Source organism: Capricornis sumatraensis, chromosome 16 (genome assembly GCF_032405125.1).
Source record: "Capricornis sumatraensis isolate serow.1 chromosome 16, serow.2, whole genome shotgun sequence".
Taxonomy (NCBI): Eukaryota; Metazoa; Chordata; class Mammalia; order Artiodactyla; family Bovidae; genus Capricornis; species Capricornis sumatraensis.
Genome location: NC_091084.1, coordinates 39,055,442 through 39,074,925, shown reverse-complemented (window position 1 = coordinate 39,074,925; position 19,484 = coordinate 39,055,442).

Genomic DNA, 19,484 nt, shown 5'->3' with positions numbered 1-19,484 from the left:
TGAGGAGTGGTCAGAGGAAAAATTTTCTACCCATTGAGTCCTTAGGAGACTGGCATTCCAGGCTCAATGGAGATTCTAGAGCAGGGAGATTTCTATCACAATCCTGCCAATATTTTACAACCTTGATTTCTAACTTTATTTTAGTTATAGAATGCTTTATTCAAATGAAATCTAATTCAGATGCTCAATACAAAAGGCAAGTTATAGGGAGTTTAACTGTCTCCCCCAGACACATGCATAAGTCCCAATCCCTGGTACCCATGAACGTGACCTTATTTAGAAATAGTCTTTGCAGATACAATCAACTTAAATTCACACTGGATAGTGCAGATGCTAAATTCAATGACTGGGGTTTTATAAGAGAAAGGAGAGGAAGGTTTGGATACAGAGATACAGACGCATAGGGAAGAAGGCCCAGCAAAGACAGAGTCAGAGACGGGAGCCATGTGTCTGCAAGCCAAGGCATGCAACTAATTGGTGGCAACCACCGGCAGCAAAGAGAGAGGATGCATTCTTCCAGGGCTTCCAGGAGGAACTGACATACCCGACACACTGAGTTCAGACTTCTAGCCTCCAGAGACATGAGAGAATCCCTTTCTGTTGTCCTAAGCCATTCACTGGTGGCGTTTGTGTCAGCAGGCCTAGAAAACTGATACACAGATCAAAGCTGAGCTGAATCAGAGGTGGAGTCCCACTGCTTGCTCCTCAGATGCTGCTGTGGATTGTAGACTCCTCAGGAAAAGCTTGAAAGTCCTTGTTTTAAACTTTGTTTCACCAGTCTCCAAGTTCTGCCAATGGGCCCCTCAGAGTAGCGGAACCTTGTAGCTCTGACTCTCCAGGGCCTGCATCACCCTGCACAGTGAGCCTTTGACTGTTTCTATAAAGTAGGACGGTGTCTCCAGTAACTACATGTCTAGGGCAGGCCTGAGATTCCCAGAGTTAATCAACCCTCTGAGGACCCCAGCCTGGCCACTCCCCAGGCCTGGTGAGCACCCCAAAGGCGTGATTATCTGATGGTTCTTGCACAACTAGTACCAGGGCCTTTTGCTTAATTAATCACAGAAATGTTCCTGCCTACTTCAGACAACAAGATAATGAGCAGGCCTGTGAGAGGTTCAAAGACTGCGGGAAAAACAAGTTCTCCCTAAGGAAAGGGCCCATTGGAACAGGGAGGTCAGGAAAATCTATTAGAACTGCTGCTTGCCTTTTGTTGCATGCCCCCTTTAATATAAATATAATGATAGTGTAAATGTGTGTATATAGAAGATTAACACATATACCACTTGGATTTTTAGAACCAGAAAATGTTGAGTGTTGAGAAGGAATGCAGAGATCAGCTGGGTTAGCTTGTTCTTTTTAGAGATGAAGACAATTAGGCCATTGGAGGTTAAGTGACTTGCCCAGGGTCAGGTAGCTGGAGCATGACAGAGCCAGAATCCTAGACTCTTAAGATCTCAGAGCTCTAAGCCTGTATAAGTGAGGACAGAAGGCCCTGGAGATGGAGGCTGCTTAGAAGCCACAGAGAAACACAAAGCCAGAGGACAGTGGTTAGATAAGAGTGCCCCAGAGTTGGGGAGCAGATGTCAGATCAGAACACAGAGCAGGTCAGGGGGTGGAGGAAATGATAAGGCACTGGCAAGTCAGAGGGTGGAGGCCAGTTGAGAACTTATAGGGTAGAGGCCAAATTAATGACAGCTTAAGGGTCTGAGCATGAGACTTTCAGTTCAGTTCAGTCACTCAGTCGTGTCCAACTCTTTGCAACCCCATGAATCACAGCATGCCAGGCCTCCCTGTCCATCACCAACTCCCGGAGTTCACTCAGATTCACGTCCATTGAGTCCGTGATGCCATCCAGCCATTTCATCCTCTGTTGTCCCCTTCTCCTCCTGCTCCGAATCCCTCCCAGCACCAAAGTCTTTTCCAATGAGTCAACTCTTCGCATGAGGTGGCCAAAGTACTGGAGTTTCAGCTTTAGCATCATTCCTTCCAAAGAAATCCCAGGGCTGATCTCCTTCAGAATGGACTGGTTGGATGAGACTTTAGGTGTTCTAAATTTAATGAGGCATAACATTTACTTTCAAGGAGAGCAGGGCAGTTCAAGAGTTGAGGAGACTACATCTGGAATACCAGAAATGGCTGGATCACTATAATAGGAGTAAACGCTGAGGGGTGGAGAGGGGTCCTTTCAGCTGCAGTGGCCCTGGAGCAGGAGCTGTTAGGCCTGCAGACACTGGGGCATGGATGTGCCACACAGAGGGAACAGCTTGAACAGGGCATGATGGAGCAAAACACTAGACAGGTAAAGAGCCTGGAAATTCAGATTCACTAGAGCAGGAGGTATATGATGGCAGCTTCAGGTCTGTAGGGCTCATTGGAGAAGGCCTTCCAAGCGGCTTGAACTCTGTTTAGAAGGCAGTGGGAAGCCACTGCCCACCACTGTCATGTTCAGATTGTGCCTCACGCAGGGGTGCCGAGTCTACAGGGCTGCCAGTCCTTCACATCATAGACATAACTTAGGTGAGAGCCTGAGGGAAGGAGCAGACTCTAGGCCTCTCTGCTGAGTCCTGGAGCAGCAATGTTGAGCCCTTCCTGAAATAAACCCACTCTGGATCCAAGGCCAAGAATATATTCATTAGCACTCACATGTGTTTGAGGCTGTGCCCTAGGCTGATCTTTCTCTAGATGTCCCTGGAGGTTGCTTCTCAAGCCTAGTCTCCTATGGAGGCCTGATCCATGCCCGTCACTCCACTATGTAGAGTTGCATAGAGTGTTAGGATTACACAATGATCTACTTTTTTTTTTTTTTTTAACTTAAATGGTGCCTTTGCCAATAACATAGTTGAGCACAGTCCAGCTTATGACAGCTGTATGCAGGATGAATTAGAGGTGGGACAGCTTAAAGTAGTGAGCTGAGCAAGGAAATGATGGTAGCAATTCAGAAGGCTGCTAGTGAGGCCACTGTATGAGGTGGTAGGGAACAGAGGGGACAGGAGTCTTAAAGCCAGAGCAGAGTCAATCACAGCCTTCATACCTACCCAGATATTCTTGCCTGGATCCCACATGTGATCTCACCTCACACATCTCACTTCTCTGCTTCATTCACATGTCGAACCAACAGAACAACTCCCTGGACACATACCTCATCTATGTGAGGTTTTGAATGTTTGGGGAAAAACTACTTACAAGAAAGATTAAGCACGGGATCCAAACCGTTTAGTATTTTAACTGTAAAATCATAAAATGTTTAGAAGAAGGATGATCTCACCCCATTAGGAATGTGTGGTGCAGTAAGATGTGCAGTAAGAATGTGTGGTGAAGTAAGATGAGAAGGAAGAACTATCTCTTCCTCCTTGTGGGGTGCAAAGTCACTGGACAGAGTCCGTATTACGGGAGACAGGCATTCCCAGCAGATAGGTCGAGAGTGACCTGGTTGGGAACCTAAAAGGATCGGGTGCCAACAAACACGTGTCTATGAGGCAAAAAACTGCTGCTCTTTCAGAAACAGGCAGAGACTAGACAGCATAACCCAAAGGTTGCACCTGTGGCGTAGTAGGAATCAGGGAATAAGAGGATAGGTAGGTGTGTGGTGGAGAGGGCAATGGCACCCCACTCTAGTACTCTTGCCTGAGAAATCCCATGGACGGAGGAGCCTGGTGGGCTGCAGTCCATGGGGTCGCTAAGAGTCGGACATGACTGAAGCAACTTAGCAGCAGCAGCAGCAGCAGCAGCAGTAGGTGTGTGGTAAGGGAAGGCTTACCTTTAAACTGTGAGGCTGGTGGTCAGTGAATGAATGCTGGTACATCCAAGTTTTGCCATTGGAATGAAAGACTGAAGGACCTGGCATTGTTCCTGCTAAGCCACTAGTTAGCGGTGTAAATGCCAATCTCTTTGGATCTGAGCTTCTACCATTTAAAACTGAGGCTTTAGGATTTTCCTGGAGGTCCAGTGGTTAAGACTCCACACTGCAGAGGGCATGCATTTGATCCCTGGTCAGGGAACTAAGATCCCATATGCTGTCCCATGTGGCCAAAAAGTTTATTTAAAAATGAGACTTCGAAATGACTTTGGGTAATATTTAAAGCCCCTTTCAGCTTTGAAAGAATGATTTTTAATTTTCAAGCATAAGGCAACTCTTAAATGTTTCTGTGATTATTATTCTAAAATAATATGTCTATATCTAAAAAGTTTCTGTAAGTAGATCTTGTGCTTATTTAGCTCAATCACTATCTCAATTACTCTTCACAAGTCCAACTGCTGGGCTCAATAAACAAGTGCCAAATGAATAAATGAATAAAAACATTGTGTGGCAGGCTGTCTCAGGTATTGGCATTTGAAGCTCTTTTGACGGATCAGCTATCCAGGAGGGGCAGGCTTTGTGCGCCTGCTGTCTCAGATGCTGGAGTGATGCAGCCAGAGGGTAGCTGGAGTACACAATGCGCAGGCCCCTCTAGGCCCAGCTGAATACTTGTTACAGTGGCAGCTCCCAAGTAAATCAGAGAGGGGACAGAAGACAAGGAATGATGCTGTTGAGTGCATGTATATCTGTGTTTGCTCTGGCCTCAGGACCCCTTGTGTGTGCATGTGTGTATGCTAATCTGCTTCAGTCGTGTCCGATTCTTTGTGACCCCATGGACTGTAGCCCACCAGGCTCCTCTGTCCATGGATTTCTCTAGGCATGAATACTGGACACCTTGCTATTTGCCAAATCTTTAAGTAGCGTTTTCTGAAAGCGAAATTGAACTGGAACTAAAACCCTCTAGGAGATGCCTTGCCTCTGCATTCCTGACCTCATACACTTCATCAGGAACCTTCTTTGCCAGGAAGGAACAATAGGGACCACTGTGCCTTCTCCTCCCAGGCCCCAGGGTGGCCTTCATAGGAAAGCCCCAGGCCATGGTGTTGTAGCCTTGTGAAGGTGGGGAGAAAGAAAATGGCTCCCAGAGCAGATATCAGTTACCTGACTCTCTCAGAAAGATTTTAGCAGCTTCTCTCTCATTTCTGTCCAGGACTGTGGGAGGGAGCGGGGCTGGGGTTGCCTGGCCAAAGTACTACATTCAGGCAGTTGTTTTCAGGGAGGCACAGGGAGAAGGCTTATGAAGTGATAATGGTTTTCTCATCATAGGGTGGAGAAGCCTGGCTCTGGGCCTGAGTCCCCTGCAAGGTACTGGAGATGGTGTTTATAAACCTGTCCCTTCAGTACTTGGAAGACATCCTATACTTGTCTGGGAGAATCCTGGACACCTCATCTCTCGGAGGACATCTGCACAGCAACTTCTACTTTACTGAAGATTCTTTAAGCAGTTTACTCATCCTGGATATTTAGAGGCATTTAAAGAGTGAAGGAGGAGAAAGATAAAAGCCTCCAGACACTGATGAGACACTTTCCATGCCTTGACAGCTATAGATTCGAATAAAGTGTGGCTCTGGTCATTGTCTCATCCTCCTGCTAAGGGTCTTTACTGCTACCGTTAGCCTACAGATAAAGGGGCTATTGGGCAAATAGTTGTAAAGCATTGTTTAAAGGAGTATTAAAATGTCCCCTTTTTGAGGGAACAGGTGGGCCCAGACTGGACACTTATCAGTGGATCAGGTTAGAGGTGTGAGTCCCAGGGAGCCCAAGGAGAGACATTCTACTTGAGGAACTATTGCAGAACACTGGAGGAGAAGCCAAACAAGTAACAAAATCCAAGTTCAAAGGGCCAGGTAGTTAGAGCTGTGACTTACTCAACTGATGGACCTGGATTGGAGTGAAGGGCAGTCTGCAAACCAGCAGAGATTCCTGATGAGTGCTGTACACACTGTGGGAGAGACTCTTGGAGGCCAAAAATCCACCAGGTCAAATGGGACACATATGATGGGATCATAGTGAGTGAGGAAAAGGGATTCTGAGTGATAATCCCAGATGTATCCCACTGCACTTGGGGACTTTTGGTCAAATGACCACAGTCCCTTTCTATACAATTAGGAGATTAGAAAGAGGGACATATAGGGTACTTCCAGCTCAGACATTGGGGTCTCTGAGTCTTTAGACATGAGTCTCTTTGAGCTTCCTCCTACATTCAATTTCTTTGAGTTTCCACAGCACTTTTTTCCTGTTAAATTCCTGACTTGCGTCCTCTGTCCTGAGTAAACAAAACATTAAACAAAAATAATCCTGGACCTCAAGAAATGGCTATGTTGCTGTGAGGAGCAGAACACTATCTCCCATCGTTTAGAGGCATTTTAGAGTTTGAAATGCATCTGAAGTACAGAGAGGACTCCCTCTTGGAGCTGGAGACCCTGTGACCCCTCAGGGATACTGAGAAGAAAATACAAAACCTTGGAGGACACAAGGGAAGTGCCTTACCAGGGCAGATGTGGCAATAGAGAGAGGGGGCCCTGGCAATTGTATAGGTTGGAGAAGCCAATTTGCAGCCCCTGAACCAGTGCAAAGCCCTATTTGGAAGATGAGCCAGGTCTGAAAATGGGAGCAGGTCAGAAGCTAGGAAGGTGTGGAGTAGCATAAACTAAAAAGGAGAAAGGTGGTCTAGGTCTTAGCAAGTAGTTCAGACCTAAGACAAACAGTGCCAGTGCTGGGCCCTAGGCAGCATACAGGGTGATACACAAGACCAGGCAGAGGTGAGAGAAGAGGTTGCCTCTTGAGGAACCTCTTAGTCTTTTAGTAAGCTAACCATGGCTGGGATAGCAGGAGTCTCTCCCTCTGTCCACTCTGGATTGGTGTGATTTGGGAAGGCAGAGATGGAGTCACATTTGCTGTGATTTGAGTACAACTGGATAATAATCTCCCCATTTTCTGCAGTGTTTGGTCTTCAGGTTGAGCATGTGCCCTTGGTCTCACTCAGATCTATCTCATCCTGTCATTTGTTAGCCTGTCCCATTGCATTTCTGTCTTCCTTCCATTTTGGGTCTCTTTGCCAGTGATACAACACGGATGCCAAGATCAGGTACTCCGCCTCCCAACCAGGACTGCCCATCTAACAGAACTCAAAGTAGGCCCATGGAATCCATGTTTAAATGCTAACATACCTATAGAACCTGGAGTAGGAAATGGCAATCCCCTCCAATATTCTTGCCTCGGATATCCCATGGACAGAGGAGCCTGGTAGGTTACAGTTTATGGGGTCACAAAGAGTCGGGCATGACTGATCACATACACGCCTATAGAAAGGAGGAGGAACCTGGTACTTCAAATGCATCCTTGTCAATTTTATACCCATTAAAGCCCTAAAGAATGAAAATTACTACTTTCTAAATAGTAGACTATATTGTAAGAGATTTACATGCCTAATATTTACTCTCCCCAATATCTCTATGAGATAGAAACAGTTAATATATCAATTTTACAGCTGAAGAAACTGAAGCTTAGAAATGTAAAGTCACTTGCTTAAAGTTACACAATGTTGAATGAAAATACAACCTCTCAGCCTCCAAAATTAATCTTCTCTCATTCAGAGAGCTTAAGTATTTGCCTGTGATCACACAGCTAAGAATTAAGATGCAATGAAAAGCCTTTGCTCTCTTCTAGGCAACAAGGGAATGTCTGTCCTCCTGCAATGGTATCTATTGGTGGGAGGTGGAAGAGGAGATGTCACTGACATTGGGGATGGATCTGTGTCTCAGGCATGGGGTACTAAGGAGTCTCAAATGGGCAGGTACACAATCTGTAAGTCTGCAGAGCTCAGAGCATGACTGAGCAGATCCCCCTTGGAGTCTCTGCATGGTATCATGCCTGTCCCTGCTGGACCTGCCAGTATTTCTGCATCTGACCAAGCCTGGATGCCGAACCTTGAGCCCAGTGAGTCCTTGTCCTCTGACCATGACCCTCATGCTTGCCTATGTGTTTTTGATGATATCTGCTTTTCATATCACCCTGCTCTGTTGCTACAGCTGGGGCTGCCTCACTACCCTCCATTCTCTTCCACTTTCTGCAGATGCTCACTCTTTTGTTTTGGCCTCACTGTGTGTGTGTGTCTCCTGCTGTGAGTGCCTCAAAAAAAACTTAATTGATATTAAAAAATTAAAACTTGGTGAGGAAGGTGGAGATAGATAATTTGCCTAGGGTTGCATATTCTAAAATGAGCATGTAATTACTGTTTTAAAGTAAGGTGTCAGCAGGCAAGATTGATTTAAACCTGACATCTGTTTACACACAGTGAGCTGCCATTAGATACCTGTGCAGGGTCAGAAGAGCTATGTTCTGTAGCCATGACAGCTTAGCTTGGTTACGGAAATTTAACTTCCTGTGTTTCTGCAAGGAGGCAGCAGGATACCTTCCAGATGCTGCACTCTCTCTCTTTAAGTCAACCAACATATGCCACACACCTACTACGTGCTTGATACTGTCCTAAGCACATGTTTATAAAACAGGCAGTCTGCTGCTGCTGCTAAGTAGCTTCAGTTGTGTCCGACTCTGTGCGACCCCACAGACGGCAGCCTATCAAGCTCCCCCGTCCCTGGGATTCTCCAGGCAAGAACACTGGAGTGGGTTGCCATTTTCTTCTCCAATGCATGAAAGTGAAAGGGAAGTTGCTTAGTCGTGTCTGACTCTTCGTGACCCCATGGACTGCAGCCTACCAGGCTCCTCCGTCCATGGGATTTTCCAGGCAAGAGTACTGGAGTGGGGTGCCATTGCCTTCTCTGAGGTAGTGGAAAAGAATGCAACAAAGAGGTTAAAAACGTGGACTTTGGAGAAAGAAAGATCTGATTGTGATTCCTAGCTGGCACATTAAGTCAACTCTCTCAGCCTCAATTTTCTTTTTCCAAAAGCGGAGATCATTATAACACTGCCCTCCCAGGGCAGCTGTAGATTAAAGTGTCACGGATTCAGAGTACTTAGCCTGGGACCAGACAGAAGTAGATGATGAATACATGGGTATTACTAACATCACACAGGACTCTGACATCAGAGTACTTGGGATCTTGTTAAGGAAAGATCCACTCACTACACAATCCGGAGGAGGTTGTGTGAACTTCATATGCAGTAGATGTGATGAGGAAAGAAGTATCAGCTTTCTAGGAGGATGTAGGAAGATATCAAGGATGAGGAGAGGCTTGAGCGGGGCCCTCAGTAAGCTTCTGTGCAAGAGCAAAATGGCACTCATGGGAAGTAGGATGTAAGACGTCTGCCTGCAGTGCCTCTCTCAAGCATGTTCTCCATGAAAATTCTTAATTTGGCTGAAGTGAGTCCTTAAAGGAAACTTCCCAGTCTCTCATTCAGTCCTCAGTGGGCCTGTCTTTATTTTCATTAGATAAGCCTCACTGTATGTTAGCCCTTCATTGATTCCCATTGTTTTATATTTTAGTTGTTATTGTCTGTCTCCTGTGGATATCTCTTCTTTTCCTTTCTTCAAGTGTTTATATTTTAAAACCAAAGTTATACATGTACATACTTTAAAAAGCCAAATATGTCTGCATGGTGTGTTATGTAAAAGAGTGTTTTTTTCATACCTTCCTGTTGTTTCCCCCACCTCTCCAGAGGCTGCCGGGGTCCAGCCCTGGTGGATCCAGGGTGATTTGAAAGTGGGGACAGAATTGGCGTCCTTGGAAAAATACATATTTAATTACAGATATATATAGAGAGAGATTAGAAATGGATAGTGTAGTAGAAAAATTAGTGGAGAAAAAGAGGCTGAATAACTTGGTTTACGTGGAATAGCATCCATGCTCCAGATGGGAATTTAGCCAGAAAAACGGGGAGCAAGAAAGAAACGACATGGGGGAATCAGTCTTTCCAGAAACTGATCCCATTTCTTTATTTTTTGGGTTTGCTTATATACCTTTTGTTACACATAGGGATGAATACAGAGTCACGCGGGGGTCAGCAGTCCCGACCTTCATCAAAATCAGGTGCTTCACACAAAAAGGTCTTAGGGATTTTACATCATCTTCTGGCCATTAGACCTGCTGACATTTTATGATCCTTTCTTTCTGATAACCAAAAAACTTATTTCTTCCAAGGGTGTTTTTTCTTAAACCAGGTACCACCCTCCAAATAAAGTTGCATTCCTATAGGATGAGGGTGTAGTGAGTTACAATCAAGAAAGGAATTTATTTAACCCAAGGTTAACATGATTAATCTTAAAGGTTAATACTTATTTCTCCTATATGCTTAAAGGTTAATACTTATTTCTCCTATATGCTAGTTATATTCATTATAAGGGCAGGGAACATGGAGATTTAGCAGCAAACATCAGCCCGACAAATGAAAATCCTTTCACCAATGTTCCCCTTAAGATCTATTTAGTCTTAAGATAGTGATAAAGTTACATTTTTACATAGCAAGGACACAGTGATTTATAACAAAGTACAGTGATCTATTACAAAAGAGAAAATTCATTAACTCAAAAAGTCTAGTATTGCTAACCTTAAAACTACTATATTTCCTTTTCTATATTGCAAATACATTGATTAATATATTCCCAGGTGCCTAAGGATATGGAGGCCTGGCGGCAATCATTGACTCAACAATGAGAAAAGCCCTACGCTAATTAAGATACTCCAAAACTCTCTGTGCTGTTTATGGTTGAGAGGTAGTAAACAATCATGTGCAGTAGTGGCAGGAGTATGGATAATCCTGTCACACAAGCTAGTCTGTCAGCAGAGAGGTTTGACCTGAAACACCCTTGTCACACCCAGGAATTTTTATTGCCTTGGAGCTGCACGCTTGCTCCTTCTCTGAGAGAAACGGTTATGGGGGAGAGCCCCTCGTGAAGTCAGAGGTGTAGGTGAGAGCATGAAACAGTAAAGTAGATAGACTCTGGTTTTGGGGGTAGATGCTCGGGAACAGGGGGTTTCCTGAGGCTTGATCACGCCTTTGTGTATGCCAAGCCTCCTTCCTCATGGCCTTTGCCATGGGCAGAGTTCCTCACGCTGGCCCCCAGCAAGAGGCAACCCTTTCGCCTCTTTTAGATCATGTTGGCATTGACCTCCCTTTCTCTAAAAAACATAGCTGTATTGCCGCCTCTTGATTAGCCAGTTTTGTCATTATTCCTTGACTTCCCCCTGTGCTGTGTGGAAGGTGAGATTTACCTTTCTTTCTCCCCCAGTCCCACCACTATACACATAGTCATACCTACCTCCTGCCCTCCCCTCCTTCCAAAACAGCTTATGATAACTTTGGTTAGATAAATATCTTGTGTTTAAAATATTATGACTATGTATGACAGTGAATTTTTTGTATCAACTTGACTAGGGTGTGGGCTTCTTAGGTGGCTCAGTGATAAAGAATCTGCCTGCTAATGCAGGAGACATAAGAGAAGCCAGTTTGATCCCTGGGTCAAGAAGATCCCCTGGAGAAGGAAATGGCAACCCACTCCCTTATTCTTGCCTGGGAAATCCCATGGACAGAGGAGCCTGGCAGGCTATAGTCCATGGGGTTGCAAAGAGTCAGATGCAACTTAGCAACTGAGCATGCATGCATAACTAGGGTGTAATACCCAAATCTTTGGTAAACACAAGTCTAGATGTCACTGAACAGGCATTTTTTAAGATAAAATTGGCATTTAAATAAGTAGACTTTAAGTAAAACATATGCCATCACTGATGTGGTTGGGCCTCATCTGACCACTTGAAGATCTTAAGAGTAAAAGACTGATGTCCCATAAGGAGAAGGGATTTCTGTCTCCAGGTTGCCTTTGGACTCAGGCTGCAGCTTCACCTCTTTGTTGGGTCTCTAACCTGCGGGCCTGCCCTGCAGATTTTCGACTTGCCAAGCCCCACAGTCATGTGAGCCAATTCCTTAAAATCATTGTCTCTCTGTTTCTATTATATGTATATGTACATGCCTATCTATGGTTTTCTCAGGAGGTGCTAGTGGTAGAGAACCCACCTGCCAATGCAGGAGACATAAGAGATGCCAGTTAGACCCTGGGTTGGGAAGTTCCCCTGGAGGAGGGCACTGTAACCCACTCCAGGATTCTTGCCTGGAAAATCCCATGGATAGAGGAGCCTAGAGGGCTACAGTCCATGGGGTCACAAAGAGTCAGACACAACAGAAGCCACTTAGTGCGCATGCATGTGTGTATCTATATCTATTGTAAATAGATACAGTTATACCTATTGGTTCTGTTTATATATGTATAAATAGGTATACCTATTGGTTCTCCCACTGGTTCTGTTTCTCTGTAGAACACTGGCTAATATACTATGCAAACCATATTCACAGCTGAGCCAAGGAAATAAACAATTACTTTTCTGTTTCTTCCCAACTTCTTTTTTTCTAGAAGGAAGAGTTGTCTTATTTTGTTGTTGTTGTTTGCTTAGTTTTCTATTTACTCATCACTAATTCAGTCCCAATTTTGACTGATTGTCTAAATCTTCTCTGGAAACAGGAAAATGCACGAAGTTTTCTCTTGATTTCATCTCCCTGATGTAGTCTCTGTCAGAGAGATGGCTTCATGGACAATTGGGCAGTGGCACAGGACCTTCTTCTTGGTTTAATGCATTATTTTCACCTTTAAATTCTTAATACGTTTTTAGTAATGAGTCCCATATTTTCACTTTGCCCTGAGCCCTCCAAATTATGTAGTCATTCATGTCTACCAGAGTTTTCTGGTTAGTTCTGATCTAGACAAGTGTTCAGCAGTTATCCTTGTACTGCCTGGGTATCTCTCTTTACTAGTTACAGGGAGTACTTGCATCCAATATTGCTCTCCTGTTCCTTCATCAAAATAAAAGTGTCTTGAAAGTAGATCCATGCTTTACTCATTTTTTATTCCTGCACACCTAACAAAGTGTCTCAAGAGTAGGGAGTTCACTCACATGTGCATGCACACACACACACACACACACACATCAAGGTGAAATATTTAAAGAAAATAGGAGGGGGATGTAGTAAGACTTTCAAGGAAGGAAAAAGCAGCATGATTGTATCAGAAAAGGGTATATTGGAACCAATGGGAAATGATGTTGAAAATGATGTGGGAGCCAAATTGCAGAGAGGCTTGAATGCCAGCTTGGAATTTTCTATAGACTTGCTGGCCCCCAAGGACTTACTTCTCCATCTAATGACATCTGATACGTGTAGTTAGAGAAACTCCAGCTGGGTAGAATTTCACGCTTTCCTTTTCTTGGCACTGAAATAGGTGAATGGAGTAGGATAGGTCGGGGATAGCCTAGTGAGTGAAAAAGGGGAGCCCAGGAGAGAGTGTTTCCCGTGAATTTTAAAACCCAGCCTACTACAGAAGCATAAGAAAAACCATTAGAACTCTGGAAGATAGCCAGGGTGGTCTGGATAAAGCTCCATCTAGGCAGAACAGTCCCAAACTGGCAGCCTTGTTATCACTAAATTCACAGGATTAAAGGGCAGCAATCATTAGCACCTCATAGGTGCCTCTGATCCTTATGGCACCCAACACCAAGAAAATTGGGCTTTCCCTGTGGAAATTTTCACACTGTGATGACTGTTTCTGGTAAATATGAAGATTAGCGGGTTAATGGGGACCTCTTGCTGTTTGAATTTCAGCCACAACTTGTGTGATATGGAATCCTTAAGCTTTCTCCACATGTATGAAAAAATGAAAGAACCTTTCAGAATCCCTGGCAATATTTTTTCCAAAAGGCATATCAGCATTCTAAAAGAAAGACATTTATATGGTTTTGAAAAGAACTTAACTGATACCTGAGAAAAATGCATAGATTTTCCATTCCAAAACATGTGGAAATACATTCATTATAGCACTAACACCCAAAATCTGGAAACAAGACAAAAGTATATCAGCAGTAGAAATGATAAATAAATTGTGGTTTTATTCATACAATGGGATGTATAGAGTATAGAAATGAGTAAACCACAACATACAGTAACGCAAAGTAATCTCACAAGCATAATATTGTACAACAGAAACCAAAATGTACATATTATATGGTTTCACTTATATAAAGAAACATATCTCTTCAGATCCTTTGCCCACTTTTGAATTGAGTTATGTGTATTTATTTTTTTTTTTACTATTGAGTTGTGTGAATTCCATGTATATATTGGATATTAACTCCTTATGCAATATATATTTGTAAATATTTTCTTCTATTCCTTAGGCTGTCTTTTCCTTTTGTTGATGGTTTTCTTTGCTGTGCAGAATTTTTGTTTTTGTTTTTGTATAGTTTTAATTTATTTTTGGTTTTGTTGCCTTTGCTGAGCTGAAAGTCACTCAGTTGTGTCCAACTCTTTGTGACCCCATGGACTGTAATCCATGGAATTCTCCAGGCCAGAATACTGGAGTGGGTAGCTGTTTTCTTCTCCAGGGGATCTTCCCATCCAGGGATCAAACCCAGGTTTCCCTCTTTGCAGGTGGATTCTTTACCTGCTGAGCCACCAGGGAAGCCCTTGCTTTCAAAGTCAAATCCAGCAAAGCATTGCCAAAATCAATATAAAGGTGATCATTCCCTATATTTTATTTTAGGAGTTTTACAGTTTATAGGTCTTATATTCAAGTTCACAATCCATTGTGAGTTGATTTTTGTGTGCAGCATAAGACAGGGGTCCTGTTTCATTTTCTTGCCTATGGCAGTGCAGTTTTACCAGTATCATTTATTGAAGAAACTGTCCTCTCCCCATTATATATTTTCAGCTTCTTTGTCAAACTGGCAACCTATGGGTTTATTTCTGGGCTTTCTATTCTCTTCCATTGATCTTTGTGTCTATTTTTATGGTAGTGCCATGTTGTTTTGGTTACTCTAGGTTTGTAATATAGTTTGAAATCAAGAAGTGTGATGTCTCCAAGTTTGTTCTTCTTTTCCAAGATTGCTTTGGCTCTTTGAGGTCTTTTGTGGTTCCACACAAATTTTAGGATTGTTTTTTCTATTTTCATAAACAATGCCATTGGAATTTTGAGGGAGATCCCATTGAATTTGTAGATTGCTTTGGGTAAACATTTTTTAACAATATTACTTCTTTTAATCTACAATGCAGAGTATCTTTTTGTATTTATATCTTTCACAATTTCTTTCATTGATGTTTTATGGTTCTTGGTTTACAGGCCTTTTACTCTTTGATTAAATTTGTTCCTAAGGTTTTAGTCTTTGTGATTCTAATTTAAGTAGGGTTGTTTTCTTAATTTCTCTTTCCTATAGTTCACTGTTGGTCTGTAGAAATGATACTGATTTTAATATTTTGCAAATACAAAGATTTTTGTATTTTGGAACTTTACTGAAATTATTTATTCTACCAGTTTTTTTGTGGAGTCTTTAGGATTTTCTATATATAATATGTCACCTATAAACAGATACAATTTTATTTCTTCCTTTCTAATTTGAATTTCTCTTATTTGTTTTGGTTATTTGTTTGGTTCAGCCAGCTAGGAAATAATTAGAGGTTAGGGCGAAAGTCTTTGAATATTTATTCAATATACAAGTGTTTAACATATTAGGACTTTTTCTCAAAGATGACTTAGATAATGTATGTATGCATTTATATATGTAATGCTATAATTTTAGTTAAGCAAGTCTGAAGTCAGATGGACTTGGAATAAATCATTGAATATGTCTCTTGGGGGATAGCCATAGCAAGTACTCACACACTTAATTAAGAACTTCTGCTTTGTTTGCTAAAGTCATATAGAACCTAGGAACATAAACCCCATTGGCTTTCAGATGTAGGAGATTTGGGGGCTCTTCCGTTGGGTGGCAGACTTAAAAGTTGGGGCACTAGATATGTGGTCCAAACCCTTCCCTCCTTAGGAAGAAGGTGGGAGCTTGGAGTTCCTGATTGTATGACATTATGATGGGTATGGGGTTTATGGTGAGAATGTCTCAGCCTTTCCTACCTGTTTCAATATGGCTTAATGTATAAGAGTCCCTACTTGATGTATACGAGTCACTCAACTAGTTTCTGGCTTTTTTTTCCAAGGGAATTGCTCCAAGAATACTTGAATATTGGTACATTCATGGGAGGAGGAAAATTCAGGTTTCTGCTATGTTGCATCTTGGTTGAGTTCCCTGGGCTTTCTGTTACAGCACCTGGGAAGATATTGGTGTCATTTACCGATTGGAATAGACCGGGCAAGGAGTGGGTTTTAGGCAAGGATATATGGGAAACAAAATTGAGAGGGGAATGAAAATGACAAGTTCAAAGCAATTGATTTGGTTATTCCATTTTACTAACATTAAAATTAAGATGTCTATTGGATAGCAATAGGTAATTGGAGATTTTTCTTTCTAATTCTGCTCCTGACTCTCATGATCATGAACTGGATCATGTGTCTATCTCTAAATCAATCATAGTGGCTGAATGACTGGAATATATCATATTTTAGAAACAAGCTTCTGGAGCTCGGCTGCCTAGGTTCAAATTCTGGCTCTGCTGTGTGAGCTTAGACAAGTCACTTCTCTGTTATTTTGTTTCCTCATTTGCAAAATGAAGATAAAATAATACCTATCTTATGTGTTTGTTTTGAGGCTTAATACCTAAACCCACTAGAACATTTCCTGATATATTTAGCGCTAAGTAATGGTCTAACTATATTGTTACTTTACTCTCTGAGTTTTCCAGAGTTGTGTCAAATGTGGCCTTAGAAGCAAAGAGTGATCACAGAGTGAAGCCAGGAATTATTTATTGGGTTTTTCAATGACCATAAGAGCCACTGAACGGGAATTAAGTAGGAGCCAAGAATTTGCAGCCAAGAATTTGAAAACAAGAAAGTGTGTGAGTTAGCAGAACTCAAAACTTTGACAGGAGAATAGCTCAGCAACTGTCTGAGCTCCTGGGTGTATGGATAGTACGTATATGTAAGTACATGTAAGAAGCTATCATTCACTCTTATCAGTAATAGATGGTACACTGCTATTCATTTTCTGCATGCATGTGTGCTTAGTTGCTAAGTCATGTCTGACTCTTTGCAACCCCATGGACTTTAACCCTCCAGGATCCTCTGTTCATGGGATTTTCCGGGCAAGAATACTGGAGTGGGTTGCCATTTCCTACTTCAGGGGATCTTCCCAACCTGGGGATCAAACCTGCATCTCTTGCATTGGCAGGCAGATTCTTTACCACTGAGCCATCACCTGTAAAGCCCGATTCACTTTCTAACCATTATCTGATTAAATTTTCCCAATAACCCTGAAACTCAGGTATTATTATTTCAAGTAGTAATGAAAAAAACAAACTTCGAAGAGGTGAAGTCAATTTCTAAGATCAAGCAGTTGGTACATGGGGAATGAAGCTGAGATATAGACCTAGCTCTGAAGCCCACAAACAACCTTCTCCACTAGTCTGCTTCCCATAGTGCTGAGAGCTGAGCATTATGGGCATTATCCTTCCCCTTATTAGGGGAGGTGCCAGACCACGTCCCCAAATGGGACAGCATGGGATATAGTTTTGGGTAAAAACATACAAATAACTTGGATTCTTATGAATACCAGTTGGGCTTCCTTGGTTCAGCCTGTAAAGAATCTGCCTGCAATGCAGGAGACTGCTTGCAGTGTAGGAGACCACTTGCAATGTAGGAGACCTGGGTTCAATCTCTGAGTCAGGCAGATCTCCTGGAGAAAGAAATGGCAAACCACTGCAGCATTCTTGCCTGGAAAATTCCATGGATAGAGCCTGCCTGGCAGGAGCCTGGCTCCTCTGTCCTGGCAAGCTACAGTCCATGGGGTCACAGAAGAGTCAGACATGACTTAGCGACTAAATTCACATAGCAATTATTCAATATATTGAGAGGGAAAACCCTCATCACTTCAGAAAGCTCTAAGTGCGTACCTCCAGGATAAGAGATTGGCCCCAACAAGACCACAGCAGGACCTGGAGGGCATTCTAACCTGACTCTTTCCCCTCAACTCTCCCCACTCCCCAACATACATCTGTCATATCGTAGGAATTCGGTTCAAAGGCCCTGGTGTTTTAGACTCAAGTTCCCTCTTCTCTTGCGGGGCTATACTTCTAAAATAACTCCTTGTTCACCATCAACTAAAACTTCTCTCTTCCAGCCCCCGTTCTCTTCCAGCCCCTATTTCTCCTTCTTTATTAGGAACTAAAGAAGTTGTGTGATTGTTGCTACAGTTTCTGGACAACCAAGGGCTTGTTTACTTTTCTTCTTGGTGGACAGGTTCCATCTTGAAAGTGAAAATGAAAGGGCTTCCCTGGTGGCTCAGAGGGTAAAGAATCTGTCTGGAGACCTGGGTTCAGTCCTGGGTTGGGAAAATCCTCTGGAGAAGGGAATGGTTACCCACTCCAGTATTCTTTCTGGAGCATTATGGAATTTCTCTCCTTATGGACAAAGGTTATAGTCCATGGGATCACAAAGAGTGGACACAACTGAGCAACTAACACTTTCACTTTCAAAGAAGTTGTGTGATTGTTACTATAGTTTCTGGACAACCAGGGACTTGTCTAATTTACTTCTTGGTGGACAGTTTCCATCTTAGATGTTTATGTATATGGGTCTTTAATAGCATACCTGTTTATGGAATGAAGAAGGGCAAAGACGAATAGAGTTTTGCCAAGAAAATGCACAGGTCGTAGCAAACACCCTCTTCCAACAACACAAGAGAAGACTCTACACATGGACATCACCAGATGGTCAACACCAAAATCAGACTGATTATATTCTTTGCAGCCAAAGATGGAGAAGCTCTAGACAGTCAACAAAAACAAGACCAGGAGCTGACTGTGGCTCAGATCATGAACTCCTTATTACCAAATTCAGACTTAAATTGAAGAAAGTAGGGAAAACCGCTAGACCATTCAGGTATGATCTAACTCAAATCCCTTATGATTATACAGTGGAAGTGAGAAATAGATTTAAGGGCCTAGATCTGATTGATAGAGTGCCTGATGAACTATGGAATGAGGTTTGTGACATTGTACAGGAGACAGGAATCAAGACCATCCCCATGGAAAAGAAATGCAAAAAAGCCAAATGGCTGTCTGGGGAGGCCTTACAAATAGCTGTGAAAAGAAGATAAGTGAAAAGCAAAGGAGAAAAGGAAAGATATAAACATCTGAATGCAGAGTTCCAAAGAATAGCAAGAAGAGATAAGAAAGCCTTCCTCAGCGATCAATGCAAAGAAATAGAGGAAAACAACAGAATGGGAAAGACTAGAGATCTCTTTAAGAAAATTAGAGATACCAAGGGAACATTTCATGCAAAGATGGGCTCTATAAAGGACAGAAATGGTCTGGACCTAACAGAAGCAGAAGATATTAAGAAGAGGTGGCAAGAATACACGGAGGAACTGTACAAAATAGATCTTCACGACCTGGATAATCACGATGGTGTGATCACTCATCTAGAGCCAGACATTCTGGAATGTGAAGTCAAGTGGGCCTTAGAAAGCATCACTACGAACAAAACTAGTGGAGGTGATGGCATTCCACTTGAGCTCTTTCAAATCCTGAACGATGATGCTGTGAAAGTGCTACACTCAATATGCCAGCAAATTTGGAAAACTCAGCAGTGGCCACAGGACTGGAAAAGGTCAGATTTCATTTAATCCCAAAGAAAGGCAATGCCAAAGAATGCTCAAACTACTGCACAATTGCACTCATCTCA